Source organism: Synchiropus splendidus, chromosome 16 (genome assembly GCF_027744825.2).
Source record: "Synchiropus splendidus isolate RoL2022-P1 chromosome 16, RoL_Sspl_1.0, whole genome shotgun sequence".
In the NCBI taxonomy this organism is placed as follows: domain Eukaryota; kingdom Metazoa; phylum Chordata; class Actinopteri; order Syngnathiformes; family Callionymidae; genus Synchiropus; species Synchiropus splendidus.
Genome location: NC_071349.1, coordinates 13,103,788 through 13,115,000, shown reverse-complemented (window position 1 = coordinate 13,115,000; position 11,213 = coordinate 13,103,788). Strand labels below are relative to the sequence as shown.

General features: G+C 43.7%; 1 protein-coding gene across 3 annotated transcripts in view; it reads left to right on the top strand.

Moving 5' to 3' along the window:
* The window catches only part of LOC128747419 (leucine-rich repeat and fibronectin type-III domain-containing protein 2), an 89,569-nt gene that overhangs the window by 25,629 nt on the left and 52,727 nt on the right, over positions 1 to 11,213 (top strand). For 2 of the 3 annotated variants that reach the window (XM_053845296.1, XM_053845297.1), the window contains exon 2: positions 10,680 to 10,791. The gene's annotated coding sequence lies outside the window, so the exon portion shown is untranslated. Of the gene's footprint in view, positions 1 to 10,679; positions 10,871 to 11,213 lie in introns of all 3 variants that reach the window. The other variant, XM_053845298.1, reaches the window with a different exon arrangement.

The window sequence follows — 11,213 nt, the reverse complement described above, 5'->3', positions numbered from 1 at the left end:
TTTTTTTTGCTCATATGTTGTAGGATCTGGTGGTCAGTGAGGCTGTTAAATATGTCACGACTGGAGGACGGAGGATTTCCGCCATTGTTATGTCTTCTTCATGTCTCATTAGAGCTACATATCGGGTAGTAAGAGCAACACTGCCCCTCAAGGTTTCCAGTGGCACTGCTCCGTTTGGTCCGTGTCTGTAAGCTTTGTGTAAATATGGAGGAAATGAACGCAGAGTCGAGACAGAAAGCTCCATCCGTATCTGGATCTCTACCTAACACTGAGCATAAATAGACCGTAAGGCTGGGACATGTGAGGCACTTTTGTTGCTCTCTTATTGGCCATGCAGGTAAAGAGACACCCAAAAAAACACCCGACAAAAAAAAAATCCTGGGGAGAACCCTACTGTCACAAATATGAATCACTTGGAACCTGAAACACAAGTAGTTACTGTTTTTTTTTGTTTGGAATTTTCCTGCAAAAACCAAAAAAACATTGTCAGAAAGTCCATACTGTTACAATGTTTCGAGGTTTGGAGGACGGGATTCTACATGGGCAGTAAGACAGAATTTATCTGCGTGTGTGGGGTCTCAGGTGAAAAAAAAATCAATACATCACAGTGATGCTAAAGGCTATAGGAACGGTGTGGCAGAAGCAACAGTAGATAGTGAGGACACTGAAGACCGCTGAAGAAAGTAAAGGGCACGGAAGGTTAGCCAGATAGAGGGAGGGTGAGGAGGGATTTGAATGCATGGTGCAGAAGTGTGGCTGGAGTTAATTGAGTTCCTGCGGAGGTTACTGAAGAGGGGCGATGGTCCAGATGCACGCGATGATAGCGGCATCAGTATTTAGCGAGACGCTCGCTGGCTGTTACTGCGGCGAGGGAGGCGTGTTTGTGTGGCTTTGTTGAGAGAGTTGTTATGCACTCGGAAGTTAATGTTGCGTTGACGATAACGGTGGGAGGTTGTGCTGCTTGTACGTGCGTTCACGGCTCAGGAATGAAGACGATTACAATGCAGATGTTTATAGCGCACACACGATGATCCAGGATACACAGAGAATTCAGTACAGTGGGAAATAATTGTGTTATTTATGTAGTATTCCAGAGGGTCATGAATAAAGATGAGTTTGTGAAATAATTCAGTGTGTTTCTAACCTCAGCGGCAGAACATCACTGCCGTCGATAAGGTCCCCGGTGACTTATTGGCAGACTGGCGAGTCGATCTGCAAGAGTGCCTGTTAACCAAACGTTTTCTGAGCACGGGTGCCTTGACTGTCCACTCAGCCGTCGACAGCCTCCCTGGACTCTTCAGAACGTATACAAGGACATCTTAATGATTGATGATCCTCCGCACTTGTCTCAGATCCAGGACCACTCTGGTGTTGACATCATGTCTGTGAGTGAAGTGAAGGAGGTCAGCACAGAGAGAGGACCCTTCAGAGCAAGACCAGGTGCACGGTCGCCCTCTTCTATTTCTGTGCTCGCCTCCGTATGCCTGAAATAAACCCGTGCTCGGCGTCCTCCACAAACTCCTCGTCCGACCCTCCATCTCAACAACTCTGATAACAAGCTCCGCCGCAGTCTGATGGTACGTCTGACTCTTGCCAGGGTGATGTATTAAAGTTTTGACCTCTCATGTCCGGGACAATGTCACACATGTTCAACAAATGAAAACATGGATGATGAGTTCAATGAATGGACTGTAGATCCTTACAGATTGACTCGTGGTCGGTTCAATGGTGGGTGGATGAAGGAGCAAATAGACGTGTGGAGGAATCGATGGATTGAGGGATCCGTGACAGGTTTTGTTGAGCAGAAGGTTGAATGAGTAAGTGGATCGGCTGGAAAGACACTTAGGGATGGCATGAATGGATGGATGGACTGTTGGATACAGTGTTGGAAAAACTATTGGGCTTCATAATGAGAGATGATAAATGGCAATGAATAGATGTAGATGACACCAACAAATGACTGGATGGATGGAGGGGTTGGTGAAGGAGTGGATGGAGAGTGAAGTGACAAAATGTTAAAGAATGGATGAGCAGATCGGTGGGAATGGATGGACCAATGAACCTATCAGTGGATGAACTGACTGTGGGTGATGTGAAGGGGTGAATGGATAATGGAAGCATAGATGGATGAGTTCTTTACTGGATAGAGTCGAGAATTGAAAGTTTGATGATCCTGCTGTTAAGTTGATCAATGGTGTTCCGCCTGAGATGCTGTTGGTTTCCAGGAAGAAGGAAGTTGGGCCTCTCAGGGCCTCTGCTGCCCCCACCATCCAGCAAAAACTAGGGGGCGGATTCAATAAAAAAATCTACAATGAATTGGAGTTTAATAGTATATGAATATTTGCCACAAGAAGCCAGATTTTTCAATTTGAATGAATTTGGTATATTCACCATACATGCATTTAAACAACAAAATATTGTTTATTTGGTTTGACAATAGCACAGTAAATCACGACGGCTGCTATATTCAAGTTTTTATATCACCTTATTTAAACTAAAGCTCTTTTAATGTCTTGAAAATATTTGCATAAGAATTTCAATTTTATAAGTTCCCTGTTGTCTGGAGAGAAAACTGTTACATTAAATTAAATGAAAACGCTTATTAAATGAACCAACTTGCTGCATCAAAGTTCTGAACTTAAAAACCAAGCTGTCACGCTCCGGACTTTCTTATCAACAGTGGAGTCCAGCTTGGTGGTTCTTCAGGTGCTTCACAATAATTTAATGAGACATATGATGAGAGCACTTATCAGTCCTTTAACAAATCACTCTCCAGACCGAACCGAGCTCCGCGCCGAGCAGCCACGGCGGGGTTGGATTTATTACCCTCTCCAAAAATAATGGAATGAAAAGGTGCACTAGTGGGTTGGTAAGAACTTTTCGCAGGATGGATTAGGTGTAATGAGGTGCGATTGACTTTCCGCAGAGCAGCCGGAGCTCAAATGTATGAACTGGAGATTGAGCAGTGAGGTTAGCCAACGTTCAGCTTATTGAGATGTTGGCGTGGACAGTGCAATTTCGCAGATTCACCTCTGGTTACCTCGGTGTGCCACGGCGATCTTAAGCTCGGGATTTAGTGACGGCCACCGAGCAAAGCCTTGAATTAGCTTAGGAGGAAGATCCGCACACATGACTTGACGCTCACGTGTGGCCACAGACAAGAGTGGAGGAGGTGTGTGTGTGTGCGTGCGCGGCTTTTACAGGTTTCCACGCGTGAGTCCGTGTTGGTTTGTGCTCGACATATGTTTAATGATGCGAGTCAGACACAGGCTCTTTGATGTTTCTGTAATGAGGCCGCTGGAACACACACACGCATGCCAGCACATGTATGTTTGAAATACTTGTCAAGGCCCTTACTTCATGTGCCGTATGGTTTCTGTGTTAGATGTTTACAAGCGCTTCCTTGTGGCAGTACGCAATGAAATCAAATTATGTTCATCGTCATTATAAAGAGAGAGAAGGCTTTATAATGTGACAAAATAAAAATCCCAGGTCGAAGGAAAACATTCATTTAGAACAGTGCTTTTCTGTTGCGCCCCCACCAGGAAGAAGTACATGTTTCACGCCCACCACCTCTCCTCTGTAAATAGTATCATTTGTTTCTAAAACTATTATAAGTACAGCTCTGCATAACATCGTATCCTTGTTCGCATTAAAGAAAAGAAAATAATATAGATCAACTTACAATGAAGAACAACTTTATTAACGTTGTTTTTGTCTGTAACAGAAAAGACTGAAATAAAAACAAAAAACAGACACATGAGTAGATGTGCTATTACACTTTATTGTAGTACGGAAAAAAAGTATGTTTCCCGAGGTCACATTCCATAGGGGGCCCGCCCCACTATTTCAGAAGGACTCAAAAGCGATGTGAACTCTGCACTGTAAATAGCCGCATACATATGTATGATGGATAATTCAGAGAGAAGATGAAGTGTGTAGACAAAAAAGGAATGTGCTGCGGTAAAACACAAGCTCCTTTTTAGCGTCAACATTTTGACCAGAGATACAAGCAAAAACCCTTACTCAAACATCTATTTTCAAACACAAATAGTGGCAAAAGAACTCCTTGCTGGATCCACGTAGCCCATGTTGATCTGCATGGGCTGCTCAGTATCGTTCCTCCTGAGGTTGCTGACGCTATATTAAGACCATTGGTCTCAAACTGTGGCCATTCTGGCTCTTTAATCCAGATCTAACTCTGTTTTCTTCTGCCGAGCAGGTTCACCCCCCAAATTTTACTGGCAGAACATGTTATTACACCGTGTTATTGCTGCTGAACAGCTTTGTGTGTTTATGAACAGTAGATAATACTCTTTGTAGCACAAATATTTTGAGAAGATTGAGACCAAAACTGAGGAAGAAGATTCCTTTTCATCATTGCACACTAGCATGTGAAGTTGTTTGCATTAGGAAACCAAGCTGGAACCATGTCCTGTGAACAGGCAAAAACACCTTTGCATAAATCTGTTCTTTATGTAGCAGAACTGATGTTTTATCGTGTCTTTAGCGCATCTTTATGTTGATCGGAACAGTTTTCCCGGCTAATGAATTCTCGCAGGTAATTCATTATCGCCGTACAAACGCACACTTCGCTGAAGAGGAAGCGGCTCTGGACCTGTGAGGAAAATAGACGGTAGAAGTGGTTTGTGTAGCGACGTGGCGTGTGTATTCTCCTCTCCCCGCATCACGCCTGGAAGGCAACGGAGGAGCGTGAGGAGTAACGGATGAGGAGCAACTAAGACAGTCACAGGTTTGATTTACTCTCTTTACTTCGCTTGTATCAACATGGAAAGTGACAGAAAACGATGAAGGAGATTCATTTTAGTTTGTTTGTGGTGTGTCCCACATGTCAGGTGTTTTATTGAGAAGAGGGAAAGAAGTGCATTTGACTCAGGTAAAAGAGAATTGGGATCAGCTGCTGGCTTTTAGCGATAGAGGTGTCTGTTAAGTTAAAGTGCCCAAAGGATTTTTCTCCGCTGTAATGCCGCTAAATTCGATCTAAATTTTGGTGATTCTCCTGCCTCAGTGAACCTGCAACTTAGCTATCCCAGGCGCCATGTTTGTGTTTTTCAAGTTGCAACACTTACATTCGATTGGTCGACGGTGCTTGGAAGTGCACTGTTATTCATGGGACTCCTGGCGCTGTTGATGGGAAGAAAGCATACGGAATTATTATTTGGTGGGAGTAACCAGCAATAAAAGGAAAACAAAGTCACTACGAAGCCGTCCGTAGACACTGGAGAGAGGATCTTTCTCAGTTCACCTCGGAACGCCTCAGTATTCCCACTGAAAAGGTGGAAATGTTTCATGGAAGGAGTCAAGTCTGGGCCTCTCGGTTCTGTTTTAGCATTTAGATTTGACTTGCGACTACATTTGTCAAATACGATCTGTTTTTTGGTTGAATTGAATTTACCACATTTATTTGGCATTTTAACATGGCGTTTGTCACTTTATTCCAGCGCATTCACAGAGTGAAGCGTGTGACGTGAGCGCGAGTTTCCTCTTCAAGCCTGTGTCTGCCTCTGTATTGGCAGGTCTTTGTGTTCCCAGCCTGCACACAACACTTTCCCCTGCAGCCTATTGACTCGCTGTACCGCGATGTGAGCTCGATGCTATCTTTAGTAGCTATCAGCTGTCTCCCCATCAATTTCATGGTGATGTCAACCAAGCGGCTAATAAAAACCGAGCTCCGGCGGCGTCTTTGAGTGCCTGAGAGCCGACGGCTTTCTTTCACTTGTTTATTGTGGCGGTTTTGGTGAGTGATTTGACCTCCACTCCTGATCAAACAGACAAAGAAGATGTGTTTTTCAGTGGGTTTATTATCCGGCTCCCTCGCTGTGTGCTGTCCCGCTGTGTGAAGGCGCCACGATACACAGAATGGAGGTGAGAGTTCACCACAGGACTGACAGTTTAGAGAGGAGTGTGAGAAAGTGCCGGAGCACGGCGGACACTTTGATGCTGCCGCGGTGGCCGATCCCGCTGATGTGATCGTAGTCGGTGATACGGAGTGGTGCTCCATGGATCACATGAGGAGGAAAAGGCAAGTTCACTGGAAATGGCTGAACTATTGGTACAGTCCAGCTGGTGCTAAAGAAAGCTGATGGATGAGCCCTGAACAGCTCCCTCTTCAAAGGTGACTCGCGTCACTGCTATTTACAAGGCAGTATGAGAAAACATGGAGTCCACTTCCCAGAAAGGAGGCGTTTTGGAACTATTAACTAAGAAGTGAATGAAGCAACAAATCTAATATCATTTTTTTTTTAAATTGACAGTAGAGCTGTTAAACTGTCCTCTTTTTCCAAGAGCGCTGTCCTTGGTGCTGAAAATCGGACTTGTATCGCACACTTTTGTTCAACATGCACTTCAGTTGCATGAGTCTGATCCAGTTTGGTCTGTGTTGGTGGGTTTTCTGAAGTAGGGCTGAATGACATTGGAAATACATTATGAAATATTGTTTGTAAAATGTCTGTTTTTCAAGCAAAACTGCTAGCGACATAAACAAACATACAACAAAGCAATTTCAAATGACAAACAACAGCATCTTCACAAAACAAACTAAGACCAGGTTGCAATTGAAGCAAACCGTGTCAGAATGGCTTAGCTTGGTGGCTAATGCTATAAACAGAGTCCTAGATCCACGAACCGCCAGCAAACACCCAGTTTAATATGTCAGTTGTAGAGATTATATTCACTTTGGTTTCATTTTCATTTTGAAAAAAATTGCTGAGACACCACATTTTGAGCAAATAAAATTCAAAGTTTCAAAACTACATTCAACACTACACAAGTGTTGACAATAACTCACTAACATATTTTTAGTTATAGTCTATTTAAAGCACTACAAACACGTTACACCTGCACAAGTCACATGTTGACTTGTTGATATGGTAGTCAATATAGTTGCAGCCCGAATCTGAAGTGGCTCAGTTGACCAGCCATCTGGAGGCATCGCTGCATCAATGTGTTCTAAAATGTTTGTTTGTTTTATGACACATTCATGCAACTCAAAAGGTCCGTCAGGTGGCAGTGACGTGAAGGGTGCGTTTCGTAATGTCTGGCAGTAGGACATTTTTTTAGAGGGATGAGAGGTTTACCAGTCACCTTAATAACCATATTGGTGGTCTTCGGGTGAGAAAATACCGACCTATACAAGCGCCACAGTACCTTGATCAAACAGTAAACTCATCCATCAGACTGTCACTTGTGACACATGTTGTCCCCTCTATAAGGAACCCACTTTTATAGACCTGTCTCAGACTTGACTGATATGTTAAGTCGCTGTCGGCCATGACAGGCCCTCAGAATCCCCCCCCTCAACCTTGGACTGAAGCTGACGTCTCGGCTGGCCTTCTCTTTTTCTCTCCTGAGGCAACCATCCAGAATCTTTCAGCACAGAAGAGCCGTACAAAAGACTTCCATTAACCCACCAGCGCATCCTGTGTAAACCATCTTTGCTTACACTCAGGTGTCACGGCACATGATCCAGAAGAATCTGAGGAGTATTTTGGCAGGTAAAAGTGTCTGGCACTACATGGAAATCACATTATATCCTCAGCGATGCACGTGCTGGTAGCACACACGAGAGTTCCTCTGAAGTGTCTGAGGATGTCAAGGAACTACATAAATGGTACATTTCTGAGGTCTGAAGGTCAGAGTCGACAACTTCTGAAAGCCGAATCGCTGAACTGATCTAGGTAAGTAGGTGGTGGGAGAGTGAGATGGAGCTCTTCACTCTTGTATCATCACAGATTCACTTTCAGATATTCTCGACTACAGCGGCACAAGGTGAATATAAAAGTCAGTGTGGTATTGCTATTCTGAGCTGAGAGTCTCTCACCCAGAATACTATGGAAAAAAGAACGGACTTGGCCGGCACCTATGGCTCTGCTTCGATGGCCTCTGTGAGGAGATTAAGAAATGAGGTAATGGATGCATTTACACTTGGCTGCAGGCGTCCATGAACTCTGTGGGAGATTCAATTTCAAGTGTTTGATGGATCAAGCATCGATACATGTGTGGCACTAGTGTGGCAGTGGTGTGCCGCAGGAGCCCTTGTTTGTGTCGCAAAAGCATCCATCACTTCATCATCGTCGCGGCAACAGAGAGGCGAGGTCTTCTTTTGAAAAATTTGGTTTGACAGAGAAACATGACGAACAACAGACAGGCCTGTCCTTCACAGGACGCTCCGACAGTGTCACTTAGATGTCCAACAAAAGCAGCAGATTTAACCCAGGTTGAACTGTGACCTGATTTTAACACTGGTAGTATAATCTGTGTAAACAAAAGGGTCCTGAGAATGTTAATTTCTGTGGCGGTGTGTAATTATTTCTGGCTGTTTAATCGCCCACAAACGGAGTGTTTGTTGGTTTGGGGCACTTTTATCTTCTGTCACATGGTAAGGCAGTGATCCTAGTATTCAGTAGCCTGAAGAGCCGTCTGTGTTTATTTTTACAATATAGGGCAGGAGAATACATTTACTATTTTATTCACAAAAATAAACATCTTTATTGCTGGAAATGCGTTTTGTATTCACAATGGTTTTATGGTTTTGTGGTTTTGTTTGTTCTCTTTTCATTGTTTAAATTATTATTATTATTATTATTATCATTATTGTTATTATTACATTTTTATTACATTAACCTAGTTCCGTACTGGAGTGCCAAAACAAATTTTAAAGCTGCAGAATAATGTATATATATATATATATAGCCCTGCTCTGTCCTGAGATAGCCCTCGTGCAATTTTTGAGCGTATTATGACTCCAGAAAACATGACCCGCCCCTTACAGAACTTCATAAAATGCCTGAGGCTCAACTAGAATTCTGATGTGCATCTAAGATGAGAGCCTTTCAGAGAAGTGAAGTTTCCTTCCTGACCTTCAAGACTTGCTGCATTGGCGCCCAACGTAGGTCCCTGAGATTACGAGTCATATGACCTGCCAGCTCTGGCATGATGCACACGTGTGGCTGGGGGGGCTTTGGTGAAGATGTAGATTCCAGGAACAGACTTGCTTGCTCAGTTATCTGTGTAACAGGAAGTGTTTTATGGAGACTAGCGTTTGTGTTAATACCTTACAGAGCAGTATCTTGGACAGTTTTCTCTGACGTACAGCAGTAATTTTATAGACGGAATCAGAGCACGAGTCAGTGTGATAACATGCTGCACCTTTAATATTCTTACGTTCTGATACGATGATGTCCCTCGGTCGAGTCTCTCATGATCTATTTCCTGCTGTTCAGACCAGGACTTTGTCAACAACTGCTTCACTCACTTACAGGAGAAAGCATTTATTTTGTTGCTCAGAATTGACTCTGTCCTTTTAAACAAGCGTCTTGGTGGCTCGGTACATTATGGCGACTATAGAAACACCTTCAAAAGTCTTCTTCAAAGAAGTGGCAGAGATAGCAGCTGCTCAATCTGATTCGACTTTAACAGGATTCCGCTCCCCAGAGGCTGAATGAGGATGTGTCATAAATTATGAATTTCTCTGAGCAGAGATATGGACAGCGGTGTCATGTAATAATTGGCACGACGCTTGGCTCGGAGTGCAGCAAGCGCGAGGTTCAGAAGGTTCCAGCTGCAGGCATCTTGTTTCTGGTGAGTTAACCAGAATGACACCCATAACTGTTATTTTGTTGACCGCTGGCTTCGGCTAAAATGCTCGACTTGCAGTTTCCTCGTGTGTTTTTCCAACCATCTTAGTAGTGAGAAGACCACTGTAAATGAAGACAAATATAATGCCGACTCAACAATGGTCGAGACATGGGGTGAGCAGTAGAGGTCCGATTGATCTCACCATCCTGCCTGAGGGGTACAGGTCAGGCGTTCAATGTCCAGGGCGAGAACAGCACCACGACCCGTACGCCTCAATGTTCTGGATATATACAGCTTGTGGAGGAAATGGAAGCTCACCAGCTTTCTTCAGCCAAGAACCACATAGTGATAGTAACACCTGGCTAGAAACGTATCATATTTTAACACTCACCGACTGGACTTCACATAAACATAACTTCAACATAAACTCCAATTTAAATTTCAAAAATTCTGTACAATTGTTGACAACAATCTGAATGTTTTTTTTTTCTTCTTTTTCTTAAACGCTTTCTGGTTGGCGAATCGCTAAGATAGTGGGAGGCTAGCTGACTATCAAAGAACATCAGATATTCGTAGTTTACAGATAGAATTGCCATGTGGTAAAACATAGTTAGTACAGAGACACAAGGTTCCTTTGAAATTTGAGTTGATTTTTGAGGGGATTCTGAGTTCCACATGGCATGACCAGGCCGCTGGACAAGGAATTTGTGTCAAAAGTTGCACATTTGCACAGGCACAAATTTTACATTGTAAAGTTGTACACTCAAAGTTGTGCATTCCCCCCAACCGCTTTTTTTCCCCCCTAAAAAGCACAATTTTAAAACTTCACAACAGTTCAGTTCATGCTGCTTTTTGAAAATTTGTATGTGACTAAGTTTTTTTTAATGCTTTCCAGTCTATCAATGTTCCTTTTGAGAGCTATTTTCTCCCAAAAAAAAATTGCTAAAAGATTGTTTGGAAGAAATCTCTGTGGCAGGGGCAAGTGGCAGATCTCCCCAAACGCTCACTTTAAAAGCCTATCCCGACTCTGAATGCGTATTTTGAATAGTCCCGCACAGTTTCTAAACATTTTCTTCTTTCAGGTTAAAGAATGAACGGATGAGGAGGCGGCGCCCATCTTCACCACACACACAGAGGCCGCAGCATTCGTCCGTGGGTGGAGGAGGAGTTTGTTGCCCAAACCAGGCAGTGAAGGTCAGCGCTCAAACTCGCGGTCAACTACCAGGGTGTGTTTGCTTTCGAATGGCGTTGAGGTGTTTGTAAAAGGAGCCAGGTGCGTCCTTCTGCCTCTCCGTTCAAGCGTTTACGTCCAGTGTCTTTCATCTGCTTTCACGGCGACATATACATCTCAGGCAAATCACCGGGCTGCTAAATCGATAATGACCGTGGTTTCCCCTATATACAGTCCAAACACTGGCAGGAGCTGGATTTTAATTGCTTCCCCACAGATTGCCAGCTCACTGAAGAAGTGGGTTAATTGCTTCAGAAGAAAAAAGCTGTTTATGACCTTCACTGAATGCTGCCAACTACAGTGGCTCCTCCATAGCAGCTTTAAAGCAATGACCTGCGAGATAGCTGCCTGTGCTGTGAGCCAGTGTGTCAGACTTTAACTTGTG